General features: G+C 39.8%; 1 pseudogene; it reads left to right on the top strand.

Moving 5' to 3' along the window:
- The window catches only part of LOC118904959, a 28,084-nt pseudogene extending 16,024 nt beyond the window's left edge, over positions 1–12,060 (top strand).
- The last annotated feature ends 1,627 nt before the right edge of the window (positions 12,061–13,687 follow it).

Raw genomic sequence — 13,687 nt, 5'->3', positions numbered from 1 at the left:
TAGGAATTCTATTTTTGGACTTAAAAACGAGTTGTGTGGTAGACAGTTTTTACTCTTGTTTAACTGAATTCTCCAACTTTTCCCCTTCTTGCTTACACAGACATCAGTTTTATTTGTTTTCCCTTGAATATTTGTGTGCTTCCTTCACTTACAGTACAAAAACCTCCCAGTTAAAGAGTTAAGGGTCATATTCATCCTTCATTTTTCATGCTGTTTCATTCTCCTTTTTGACTTTTCTAATCACCTTCTTTCCTCAATCACTTAGTAGTTGTGAACCATCAAAATATAGTACCATCACCAAGACAGCGTACATCACTAAGATGATTTACCACTTTACACCCTGGATCTGTCCTTCCCAATGTGGCCGCCAGTAGCCCTAGGTGGCTGTTGAGCACTTGCGGTGGGGCTGGTCCAAACTGAGATGCGCTGAGTGTAAAACACACACTGGATTTCAAAGACTTAGTACAAATAAAAAGGACGTAAAATATCTTATTAATAATTTTTATGTTGATTACGTGTTGAAATGGTAATATTTTGAGCTTATTGATTTAAATAAAATGTCTTATTAAGTTTTCTTTTTTAAATGAGGCTACTAGAAAATCCTTTTGAAAATGTAGCTACCAGAAAATGTGGCTTGCATTATATTTAGATTAGACAGTACTGCTCAACATCAATTTTTCTCAAACCTGGTTACCCATCAGAAGTTTCCTAAACCCCACAGTTTCCTGGGTCCTACCCCAGACCTACTATTTCCAAATACTGGACATGGGTCTTAGGAATCTGTACTTTTAGAAAGCTCTCCTGACAATTTTGAGGATGCCAGTTAGTAGAGCAACGCTTATAAACTTCTATTCCAAATGTCCCTCTTTTGCTACCTCAGGGCAACACTTTTTGGCCTGGATCTCATGTATTACAGGAAATGCTATTTTATGTGACTGAATATGGTTGTGGGTAAATCACAAAAACAAGTCCCTACCTACTTGCTGAAGTAGTTCCCTTTCCCTAACGTATTTAAATTTAGAACTCTGAAAAGCGGCTTAGTGAGTAAGGGTATTTGAATATATCTAAGTCAGTTGGGACCAGCAATGGTCATTTACTTTTGTTTTTTCTTTTTTTTTAAGACTTTTAAATTATTTTTTTAAGAGTAGTTTTAGGTACACAGCAAAACTGAGAGGAAGGGACATAAATTTCCCATATACTCCCTGCCTGTACACATGCATCGCCTCCCCCGCTTTCAGCATCCCTCACCAGAGTGATGCATTTGTTACCATTAATTGATGAACCTATAATGACACATCATCATCACCCAAATTCCATAGTTTACCTTAAGAGTTCACTCTTGGTGTTGTATTGTTTGCTTTCAAAAATAGCAACTGGGTGGGGGGGGAATGATATATTCATATACCAAACATTTTATTTTAACTTAAAAAATATGTACAGACATTCCACTGTCAATCTTTTGATGTAGGGCCAGAGTGTTTTCTTGACATACTGGTCTGCTGATTAGAGCTCTCCAGTATCTTTCTTTCATAAGCAACATCCAAAATGCCTTCTTTACAATTTCCACTTCTATTTCTTTAAAATGTAGAATGATCTTAAATATACATATGAGGCAATCTACGTACAGTACTTTCTAGATTATTGTGATCTTGTCCCCTAACCTTCTGTAGTTTTGTCACTTAATTTGGCAGAAATCGTTTTTCTACTTATCTTTCCAAAGCATTTCACTTAGCTTCCACAGAGATAACAACTCTTTGTTTTTGCTCTTATGCTTTATAAGTTTACATAATATTTATTAAATTACAAAATTCCAATAACTATTACATTGGTCACAATCAAGTTTGGCAATAAATTTATGTGGCTTTTGTTAAGCATAAAACTCAGTGTACAGGTTTCCAAGAGGTAGGTTGCTGTCGAGAGCATTCAGAGTGCTGTGGGCATCAGTGTATATGCTTAACGGAAGAAATGGATAGTATGGTGAATTAATCTGGCAAATCAGTTAATGGAAGGTCATTGAGAGAAGTTCTACTATAAAAACAATGGTATTAATAATAGTAACTGATACTTATTGAACACTTACTATGTGCCAGACATAATAAACACATATATATATTATCATACCTCACTTTAACTCACAAACATCCTTTGAGGCGTGATTTATAATTAGCCTCCTTTTACGCTGGAGGGAATTGAGACTTCCAGAGGTTAAGTCACTTAAGGTCATACAACTTTAAGTTTGGAGATAAAATTCAAACCCAAATCAGTCTGATCCCAGAGTCAGGGACCAACTTTTAGCTTCAAAAGCCTAACCTTGGCGAGAGGGTTCATGCTGTCCCTTTCTGGAGATCTCACTTGGCCTGACATTGATCTATAAGACTGGGTCAAGGGCAGAGACTCTGCAAAGCAAGCAGTCACCATAACAAATAACTTGCATGTGTGTCTTAGATCAGAGGACAGAGGACAACTCTATAAACCATTTTTAGAATATGATGAAGCATCATGTAATTAATATATCTAATGTCTTAAACCAATGAGTAGATTTGGGTATTTTGAAGCAAGTTTGCTGAGAATATTATTTGAGCTAGAGCCCAGGCTTCAAGGAGATAAATAAATTCTTATCCTCATTTCTGGACACTCTATCCTGGGATCCCAAAACCAGGTATTTATCATGCTGTCTGCTTTGTGGTGCTTTTCTTTGGTGTGATAAATGTGGCTTCCTGGAAAGGCTGCTTTATGCCAGCCTTGAGGCAGAACACTTTTAGCTCAAAGAAAAATAAACTGGCTTCAGAAGAAAAAAAAATCATTGTCAACCTTTTAATCCTTCCTTTTCCATCTTCTTTTTCCTGACTGTGGTACCATGCATAGTTCAGTCTTCAGGGATCCATTGTTCATTTCTGGAAGAGCGTCAGGTGACCCACACGTGCACTTTGAGTGCCTTTTACATGCTTTGTCACACCCATATTTGTACGTGATAATTAATCACGCATGGATCAGTCAGCTACAACACTGCCCCAGGTTATCTCTGCCCCCACTACCATTTTCCTCCCCCAGGACAGCAGGGTGTATAGCTTTGCCAAGGTGTTATTTGGTAATAAAAGATTTTTCCAAGATGTTTTCCAGTGAGCTGTGGAGCACTTACAGCGATCTGCACCTATTTTCTTGTCTTTGCAAGCGAGTAATAGCATTTACTTTCTTTGAAGTATGATTATGCCCGAAGAAGTCACTCTATTAATTTGGTGGTTCTAGATTTTCTGAGACTTTACTTTTGAACCTGCCACGCTGGAAATCCTTTTTTCTAATGATAATTTTGATCTGACTGTTAAAAAAAACCCAAGCTGTGTAGCTTCTTTTTTGCACTGGTAAGAGTAATCAGAATTATTCTGTAAAGTTTTCAGTTCATAAAAACTTGCCAGGGAAGTGAGCAACTTTGTTTGTGCCTTAAACTCAGTTGGACATAGATTGGCCGTACCGTGTCATTTGAAGTTAAAAATTTCTGAATGCCAGAAAATAAGCGGCTGCCACAAGTAGGTCCAAAGGGAATAAACATACTGAAATTTCTCTTCTTTCAAGCCTGTCTCTGGGTGTCTGTGAGACAGTATTAAACATCAGTTTCATTTAATTTCAAAAGCGTTAGCTTTATGGTTAAATAGCCATCACGATGAAAAGAAATTCTGTCATTGTTTTTCGCATTTCAGGGCTGGAAATCAAATTGAATATCAAGAGTGGATGGGAAGCTTGCACATAGCTTTATACATGGACAAACTCAAACAATTTGCAGAGGGCACCAGAATTTGGATAATGGCTCACATGTGTTTTGTAAAATAATGCTGCTTGTGTAGTAGACCAGCAGCCCTCAAAACTGGTCCCTGAACTAGCGTATTAGCATCACCTTCATCTGAGGAAGGCAAATTCTCAAGCACCACCCAAATCTTCTTATAGCAAAAACCCTGGGGAATTCCCTGGCGGTCCAGTGGTTAGGACTCGGCGCTTTCGCTTCCGGGGCCGGGTTCGATCCCTGGTGGGGTAGCTAAGATCCCACAAGCTGTGCAGTGCAGCCAAAAGAAAGAAAAAAAAAAAAACCAAAACCAAAAGACCTCTGGGGGTGGAGTCTAGTGATCTGAGTTTAAACAATCCCTCCAAGCGATTCTGTATACTAATGTTTGAGAACCACTGCTGTACACAATTATTTTATTTGGAAGGAAATTTTGGCATCCTCTCTCCAAACTCGTCATTTAATAGGTAAAGATTTGAGGCTCAGAGAAGTTATATAGTTCATCTAAGGTGGTGTTTCAAGTTGCAAGGAACAAAGTCAAACAACGATTTAGTTAATGGACATTTTGTATGGTGTCACTGATACCAAGTCTTAGAATCTATTGTGTGGACTCTGGCATCTTTTTCACTGTCTCTGTTATTTCTAATACTTCTGAGTAAAGAATGACCTTCTCTTCTCTCTTTCTACCTCATGGCTTCTGCTTACATCTTTTATTGCCTAACTGCTTTTGCTTAATGCCTTTCCTTTCCATTGGTAGTTTTGTTTTGTTTTGTCTTGTTTTTCAGGTTCTGCATAGTTCACGGCCTGTATCCCACTCTGTGTATTATTATTTAAAGTCCCTAAGAGAGATGATCTGGTAGACATTATAGAGTTCTTCCATTAGGCAGAGCTCTAGTGCCAGACCATCTCATTCATTCATTCATTCATTCACTCAACAACTGTTTACTGGGATTTTGTGTCTTTCATTATTCTGGACTTGGGAGACACAAAAAAGAGGATAAACAAAATATTCAGGTCTGCACAGCTCTTAAATCTTAGTTGGGAGGCTTTACAGAAAATAGACAAAGAATAAATATTTACAAGTCCACAATCTTTTATCTGTGATTCTGAAATTCAAAAAGCTCTTCAAACTGAAAGATATTTCCTAACTCAGTTGGCAGCAAAACCTGACCTGACTTGAACTTCTCTGGCAGCAGAACATGACCTGGGGAAAGATGAAGCTATTTGTAGTCTTTGTTTATCCCTCTTGGTATGAATTCCCATGAACTGCATTGAAGAAATGTCAATGTTTGCTTATGAGGGGCTGTCACAGACCCTGCTGGGAGTGTGCCATAAAGCCTTCCTAAAAGTTCTAAACAAATTCAATTTGGAAGCACAGATGGCCCCAAAGGTTTTGGGTAAGGGATACAGATCTGTAATCAGGGTTGCCAAGCGCTATGAAGAAAAATTATCAAGGAAAAAGGATGAGAGGCAAACAGGGAATATGCCATGTAGATCATAAACATTAACGATTGTTGTCCCCAGCATGCATCCAACTCTGGGAGCGCTCACTAATGTGCAGGGAAGGTAATCACCAGTACAAGACAGAGGGGCTTTTGCAAATAAGTCATGCAAAAAGAACATGCTGATTTCAAAACTTCTAATCCATTCCCACCAAGTAATTCCTTGATGTAGTAGGACATTAATGCTTTTAAAGCACGTAGAGTCCAAGGAGATGGATTTAAATGATGCCCTTCGATAGTGAGGGCGTACATATGTTTAGATAAATGATGAGTAAGTGGATGAATTAGTGAAATGGAGAACAGATTATAAAGAGCAAGGGAATTTGAATTATCCCTCTGTGTGTGTGGTCCAATCTAAGCGAATTTGTGACCTTTTCTTACATGCAGAAATAGCATATGGAGATCTCCTATGCAATGTTAGTGATAGCATCAGTCTTGCCAACTTCAAATTCTGTGCCACTGTTTAAATTTTTTTCTCATCTTATACTGCATGCAATACAGTCTCCACCTGCTAGGAAGTATTGTTACTAAGCTGTTATCAACATGTTTCAAAATATAAGTGCTGTTGACTCTATTGCCTTTCCTTATTATTTTATCTTAGGTGTATAATTTGTAACAATATCTGATGTGCACTGAACTGTGTCATAAGCCTAGAATAAACTTAATGAATATTAAAGGATGGATATGCATGTTGTCATAGGCTGGATTTAAACTTTTAAGTGATTTCTGGCTTTTTAATCTCTAAAATTTTTAAATAAAAAGTTATGTTTGGCAAAGGATCATGCATTGAGATCTACAAAATCACAGTGCTGGGTGAAAAGTTAAGAATTTCTTCATCATCCCCCTTGGCACATGATCACACGATCTCTGCTTGGACGCTCGAAGTAGTAATACTCAGCCACCTCTATTTCTTTTTTACCACTTCATTTTTGCTCCATGTGGAGTAAAATATATTAGCAAAACTGCTCGGTTGTGTTTTCTGAAGTTACAGAGACTGGTCTACTCTTCCAATTTTTGATATATATCACCATAGTCTATCCTCATCTTTTCTTTGCCAAGTTGTCACGAAAATTAGTTTGTGCAACTTTTCTTCATAGCTCATGGTTTCTAAACCGACTGGTCTCCAGTAGACACTTATTTTGTATTGTCTATTTACAGATGTAACACCCAGATCCAGGCTTTTAGTGTTGTTCTGATCCACATAGAATAGAATGACACTAAAAGTTTCCTAAATCTGGAACCATACTGTTATTTCACAGTCCTGTTATATATTTTCTTATTTATGTTCTTACTCAGAGCTGTTGTCTTTGGCACTTGCCTGGCACCTTGCTTGGGCTGCTCTGTATCTTAGCTTTTTTTACATCCTATCCTACAGATTCATGGTTGTTGGTATAAGTGGTAGGCAGAAATCAGCCAATTTACTAGTACGTTGGTAGGTTGATGTGATGCTACACCCAGGAATAGTTCCAGATTAACTGGAAAAACTCTGATTACATTAATTGGAATTCTAAAAGCAGGATTTTCATTCTGTTTTAGATTTTGAGGGGTAATCCAATAGTTAACCGTGCTGTTCACAATATTCTCATTACTGTGTACCCTACATTTATTGATTTCAGAAAATGTTCAAGATATCAAGCCCTGAACTAACAAGTAATAGCTTCAAGTAGTGTTGATGCATAAAAAGTTTTCTGAGAAAAAAAAAACAAAACCTACCTTATCTTTGTATTTGTTTTCTAGAATTGACCATAAGGATGTTAGAGGGTCTTTTTTTTTAAACTTATGTGGTTAGAAGAATGAGTTACAGTGTTGATTACAGATCTTCATTGCAGACCCTCAGTTTATGAGGTTAGAGAGTGATTTATAATGTTGACTATAGGTCAGATTGTCTTTGAGAAAGCTGTGCTTTCAACACCACAGGATTAAAAGGAAGAACCGAAAGGAAAAACAGTATATTAAAAACGACCCTCCTCCCAGCTCCTATTCTCAAACCCCACTCTCCCCAATATGCTGGTTTATAAACCAGTGGAAAATTGATGCTGGTGACTGATGGTCTTTGCCTCCATGTGCTGACTTCCTTCCCTACCGTTTTACTTTTCCCAAGCTTCTCTGTCTGTGCTCATAACTTTCACTCACGCTGGTTCTATCAGGATTATTAAACTGACTGGGTCCTGCTTTGTGGTCTCTTCGAAGGGAAACACATAGCTACAGCCAAAGACAATGGAGGAAATGTCACTTTCCTGGTTTTAGCGCCACATTGCTAAGGGAGTTACACTGTGTCATGAAAAATTGTTGGTTACCCGATTTCCAAGACCTCACTCGTGGATGTAACCCTCAGGAAATATCAATAAAGGCAAGAATCCAAGTAAGCCATATTCAACTCCCCGAAGGGAGTTATATTTTTAAGACAGTAAACTTTGAAATGTATTATGTATGATCCTTTTAAACATTATAACTGGTTTCCTGATTATAGGGAGTGAAGTGGCCAAAAACACAAATAAAAATACAGAAGATAATAGTTTGGAAAAACTGCCATTTAAGTATTCATACTGACTGGATGTGGCAATAACGTATACTGCATATTTTTTTCATAAATTAATTAGGCATTTATTTTAGATTTTAAATGGTCTGTCTTTTATTCCAACCTCTTCCCTCATCCCAGAGTTTTCAAATTGACAAAAACTTCCTTAATTGTACTTCTACCTAACATGGATAATTTAGAAATTAGAAATTCAAATTCAGCTGGTATAGAACCAAGTTACCAACATAAATGTGTGATATTGTTTTTCAGAAAAATTATTCTCCTGGGAAAAACCTATTGACAATGATAAACTGCCCAGATTTTATTCTTATAGTAGGTAATATAATCAGAAGATCTGGGGGAGTCAAGTCCTTAATAAATGTAAAATATTTATTTGGAGGAGTCTAATTGACAAATTATAAGGATCTTCAAATGTGCCCCACTGTACAAATAGGCTGTATTTCCATTGAACTTGTCTAATGACCTTGTAAACTAAAAAATCCCCAAAGTCGAGTGGTTTATCAGTGTCAGCAACACTAAGTAGATAAAACTTGAGTCACATAAGAACTCCTTAAGTGTATATATGTTTTTCATTATTATAATTTTCTTTTTAAAAGGCATATCTATATTAAATGTATATGTGAAACAGAATTGCCTTCTGGAAAGAGCTAACCAAATACTGAAGTGTAGGCCAGAGATGATCTTGAGGTGTGAACTCTGGATGGTAGAGGTCGTTACAGGAAAGGCCAATCACCAGAGAGCTAGAGTGGCATTTGGAATTATTGTTGATTGTCCCTCCTACCAGTTTTTAGTTTCTCTGATTCATTAGGTAACAGAGTGAAAATTTTTATTTAGATCAGGGATAAAAGATCTGTGGCAACTCAAACATGGGCTAGATTTCAGTTAATCTTTGCTCTATGAACAAGTAACTCATTAAAAGCAGTTAACAGGATTGTAATAGAAATGTGTGCTTTAGCATCAGACTAAAAATCTTGCAGCTATCGAAATGAATCTTTCCAGATAGTCACCGTGTTACTTACAAGTCTTCCCTAGTCTTTTCATCCAACTGGAATTTTTCACTTAGAATTAAACACTTTCTCTCTTCCTAGTTCTGAAAGCAATACAACCCATTCTTAAAACCAAAACCAAAACCAAAAAAAAAACCAAACGAACTTCTATAGTTTTGATACTTGCTTATGCCAGTGTAATGTACGAATTCTGGTTATTCCTAACATTCAAGTTCTCTATTTAGATCAGCTGTGCTCCTTTCCATCATGGCCTTAGATCCCAGTTCTGGGTGGCACAGGCACCAAAGCTTGGTGCAAGCAACAGTGGGGATTAGGGGTGGGCAGCAGTGGTGGGTAAGGGAGGCTCAGAAATGGGCCATTAGCCGGGAGCTAATAGGCTCTCAGGTCAAAGTGACATTAAGGAAGTCAATCCTTTAACTCTTATGTCTCCAAATCTCCTTTCTTCCTAGTTGTTTCCCCACCCTGGGAGAGGGCCAGTTAGGAGACCAAGTCCAAACAGGGACAAGATAATATAGTAGTCCAGGTCCCCTCCAGCCATGGAAAACAATGGAAACTCTCAGAGGACTAAGATGGGAGCTGTCCAGGATTAAGGTGAGGAGTACTCAGTGTTAGAGGCAGAGCTGGATCCTTCAAGCATTTCTTTTGGAAACTGAGCTGGGAAAAGAAAAAAGGGAACAGGACCTAATCCCAAAGATTTGTGACTTGGATAACAATGTGGGAACCATGAGGTATTTGGATGGGTAGGAAGGAATGTGGCTTCCCTGGGTAGCTGGAAGAACACAATAACTTCTAAACATTGTCAAAACTCCTCATTCTGGTCCATGGTTAGTTCCTCTCCTTCCATGTCTCACTGCAACCCCAGAAGTCTACCAGATAATTCTTCTGTACACTGATTTCTGGATTTCTTCCTTGACATGGATGCCAAGATGCTGATTTTTATTAAAAGAATTACAGTCAAGAAATACTGCCACATTTTTCTCAAATACCTGAATAATTTTAAGGTAGCAAGAGGCCACTAAGAGAACGGTTTTAGTCTCATTACACGTTGAATTAGGGAAGGTAAGAAGGGTGTGTATGCCTCCCTCCCCAATTATTCTTAACTGAGGTCCTGTGTTGAATCTTTCTTTCATAACTGCTGCAACACAAAAAAAGTGCTACCTCGCTTCATCCTCTTACCCTTCTTACCTTCCCTAGGCCTTTGTCAGCTCCACCTGGATTTCTCCTCAGTGGCTTCCCTGAGTCCAGTTTTGCTACTCTGCAAGCCAAACTGCATTTCTGCTAGACAGGTAAATTTCCTAAACCTCTGTGATGACCTATATGGGAAAAGGATCTAAAAAAGAGTGGATATATGTATATGTATAACTGATTTACTTTTCTGTACAGCAGAAACTAACACGACATTGTAAATCAGTTATACTCCAATAAAAATTAAAAAAAAAAAGAAAAGAATAATCTGGGCTTTGGGGAGTGACAGTCACGGCGCTCCACCCTGAGAGAAGAAACCAACTTTATACGTTTGGAGAAAGCAACTCAGTGTCTTGATTTTGTGTGATGAATCTGCATGACACAGCTAGTTTCATTACTGAGGCTTTGGGCTCCAGCTGGCTCCACTAACGGGCATTCTGAAAAGGTTTTTCTAAGAAATTAACTCCATGGAATATTGAGGCCTGTCACCTCTCTGTTGGTTCTAATCTTTCTGACATGATTTTACTTGCCAAGAGTACGCATGTCAGTTTTATATTCATCACTTTGGTTGAAAATGTTTGGAGCAGGGAAACCAATTCTATGGCTGGGGCTTTCTAGGTGCATGGATTTCAGTGGCCTCAGATGGTTGCCACACCTTAATTCCTGCAAGCTCCCAAGCTTCTTGTCCTTGAAGTTCTTTAAAAGCAAGCCTCAAAACCCTAGGAGATAACATAAGCAATTGGTCAGCCTTCTAGTGTCCGCTCTCCTTGATCCTAAACTAAATTAGCATGATCTCATTGATTCTCCAACTTTTTGTTGACAGCCTATTATGTATCAGGTTTACCCCCATGGAGAACACAAGGTAGTGAGAAAGTCAAATAACCAGACTGGCAATAAAATAAAGCCTCATACACACCATGACAGGTGCAGTGTAGGTTAGGGCTCTGGAGCCAGACTAAATTTGAACTCTAGCTCTGCCACTTACTGGCTGTGTAATGTTGGCCAAGTAACTTAACATCTCTGTGTCTCAGTTTTGCTATCTGTAAATGAAAATAATAATGGCACCGCCTTTCCACACTACCCAGCCAGGGGTCCATATGGCTTGTTCTGCATTCTCATTGTAACTTAAAGGGAAGCTCTCACAATGTCCGCAGCCCTTGATGTCCTGAAAATGAAGGAGGAGGATGTCCTCATTCCTTGCAGCAGGAACCCACTTAGGTAGCACCAACCTTGACTTCCAAATGGAACAGTACATCTACAAAAGGAAAAGTGATGGCATCTACATCATAAATCTGAAGAGGACCTGGGAGAAGCTTCTGTTGGCAGCTCGTGCCACTGTTGCCATTGAAAACCCAGCTGATGTCAGCGTCCTATCCTCCGGGAATACTGGGCAGCGAGCTGGGCTGAAGTTTGCTGCTGTCACAGGAGCCGCTCCTGTTGCTGGCCGGTTCACTCCTGGAACCTTCACTAACCGGATCCAGGCAGCCTTCCGCTGGTTACTGATCCCAGGGCTGCCCACCAGCCTCTCACGGAGGCCTCTTTCGTTAACCTGCCTACCACTGCTCCGTGTAACACAGACTCTCCTCTGCGATATGTGGACGCTGCCATCCCATGCAACAGCAAGGGAGCTCACTCAGTGGGTCTGATGTGGTGGGTGCTTGCCCGGGAAGTTCTGCGCATGCGTGGCACCATCTCCTGTGAACACCCATGGGAGATCATGCCTGATCTCTACTTCTACAGAGATCCTGAAGAGATTGAAAAGGAAGAGCAGGCGGCAGCTGAGAAGGCTGTGACCAAGGAGGAATTTCAGGGTGAATTCAGCTCCAGCTCCTGAGTTCACTGCTACTCAGCCTGCGGTGGTGGACCTGTCCGAAGGTGTGCAGGTGCCCTCTGTGCCTATTCTGCAGTTCCCCACTGAAGACTGGAGTGCTCAGCCCGCCACTGAAGACTGGTCTGCAGCTCCCACTGCTCAGGCCACTGAGTGGGTAGGAACAACCACTGAGTGGTCTTAAGCTGTTCTTCCACAAACTCTTAAAATGGAAATAGGTTGATGGAAAATAAACAGTTTCTAAAAAAAGAAAATAATAATAGCCCCTAATTTATAGGATTATCTTGAAAGTTAATTGAAATGATGTAAGAAAAGTGTTTAGAACAATACCTAGCACAAAGGAAGTACTCAGTAAATATCAGCTAATATATTCCAGCCCAGAGGAAAGGTGGGATGCAATGAAACAGAGCATGGGCCAGCTGATTATTGTTGGTACAGACTAGTACATATGAGAGTTTGATAGCCGGAGTCCACTTTGGCTGGTCATGGCATCTGTCCTGATTGGTCAGTATGTCCATTTTGATTGGTGGGGAATTAATTGTGCTGTATGGGTTGTTTATTATTATTTATATCGTCCCAGAGTCTAAATCATTGGTCCTGAAACATTAATATACACTAGAATAAGTGGAATGTGGTTTCTTGGACCCCAGCCCAGAGAGTTTGATTCAGTTAACATGGAGTGGAGCCAGAAATATTTTACACAAGCACTGCAGGTCTGCTGTCTGAGAAACTGATTTGGAGGGTCAGGGAAGGTCATCTAGAAGAAGTAACATTTAAACCAAGATCTGAAATTCTAGTTCCTGTAGGCAAGGAGGTGGAGAGAGCAGAATGGAGTAGGAGATTATTCTTCTCAGAGGGAACATCGTGGGCAAAGGCACAGAAGTTAAGGGAAAGAAGTTCAGAATGGCTGCAGTATTGAGTACAAGGGTGGAAGCAACGGGAAAGGCTCTGGTCATAAAGACGTTGTAAGCCATGGATTTTTATTTTATCTTTGGGACAACGAATAGGAAATCACTTCACATATTTTAAGGAAGGGTGACAGGATTGTATTCACACACCGGAAGAGCTCTGGTTTTGTGCAAAGGGGAGAAGTCCAGCAAGTCAGAGGCAGGAGGCCAGCCAGTGAGTGGGTTCTCTAGTGAAAACTGTTACCTTGACAGGTGGCCTGTCTTCTGTCCTCACTCTTGCACTTGGCACTCTCCCTGACTCTTTCCTCTCTCCTTGACCCCCTGGACCTCTCGACTCGCTTAGCCACTCAGGTCTTATTGGCTTTCTTCACATCAGGTGTGACCTCCTTGCTCCTGTCTCTGGCAAGAAAGATGCTCTGGTCTCAGTGCCTGGTCACATGGGTGCCTGAGGAAGAAGAGAAAGAGGAGGGAGAGGGTGGAGGTGACTCTAGTGTAAGATGTGAGAGGGCAAGTCATGTCCATCTCTTTGTGGCTACAGAAGTGGCAACGTGTAGCAATAGCGTCTAGGGGCGTAGTATATAGTAGGTGCTCAGCAAATACTTGCTGAAAGAAGGAGAGCTGTGTCTGCAACAGTGGACCCATCCATAAATACCCGAGGGTAATTCTAACTGCTACAACCTTGTCATTGTCAATTAGGAGTCATTTTAATTAATCCGTTTGATCATACTTTCTTCTCTTTTTTTCTCCTTATTCTTTGCGTATTTCCTAACAGGGAAAGGCGGTTGGACATCATTTTTTCATTAGTTAGTCAACCTCAAAATGTTGTTATTTTAACGGTGCATGTTATCCTGCTGTTGTATCTTTGGCTTTTTGGAATTACTTTGCCAAAGCAGAGAAAGTACAAATCCTAGAAACCTGTTACTCTCTAAACTCGCTTCATAAACCA

Source organism: Balaenoptera musculus, chromosome 12 (assembly GCF_009873245.2).
Source record: "Balaenoptera musculus isolate JJ_BM4_2016_0621 chromosome 12, mBalMus1.pri.v3, whole genome shotgun sequence".
Taxonomy (NCBI): Eukaryota; Metazoa; Chordata; class Mammalia; order Artiodactyla; family Balaenopteridae; genus Balaenoptera; species Balaenoptera musculus.
The sequence above is the reverse complement of the archived record's forward strand: the minus strand, read 5'-3'. Positions and strand labels throughout refer to the sequence as shown.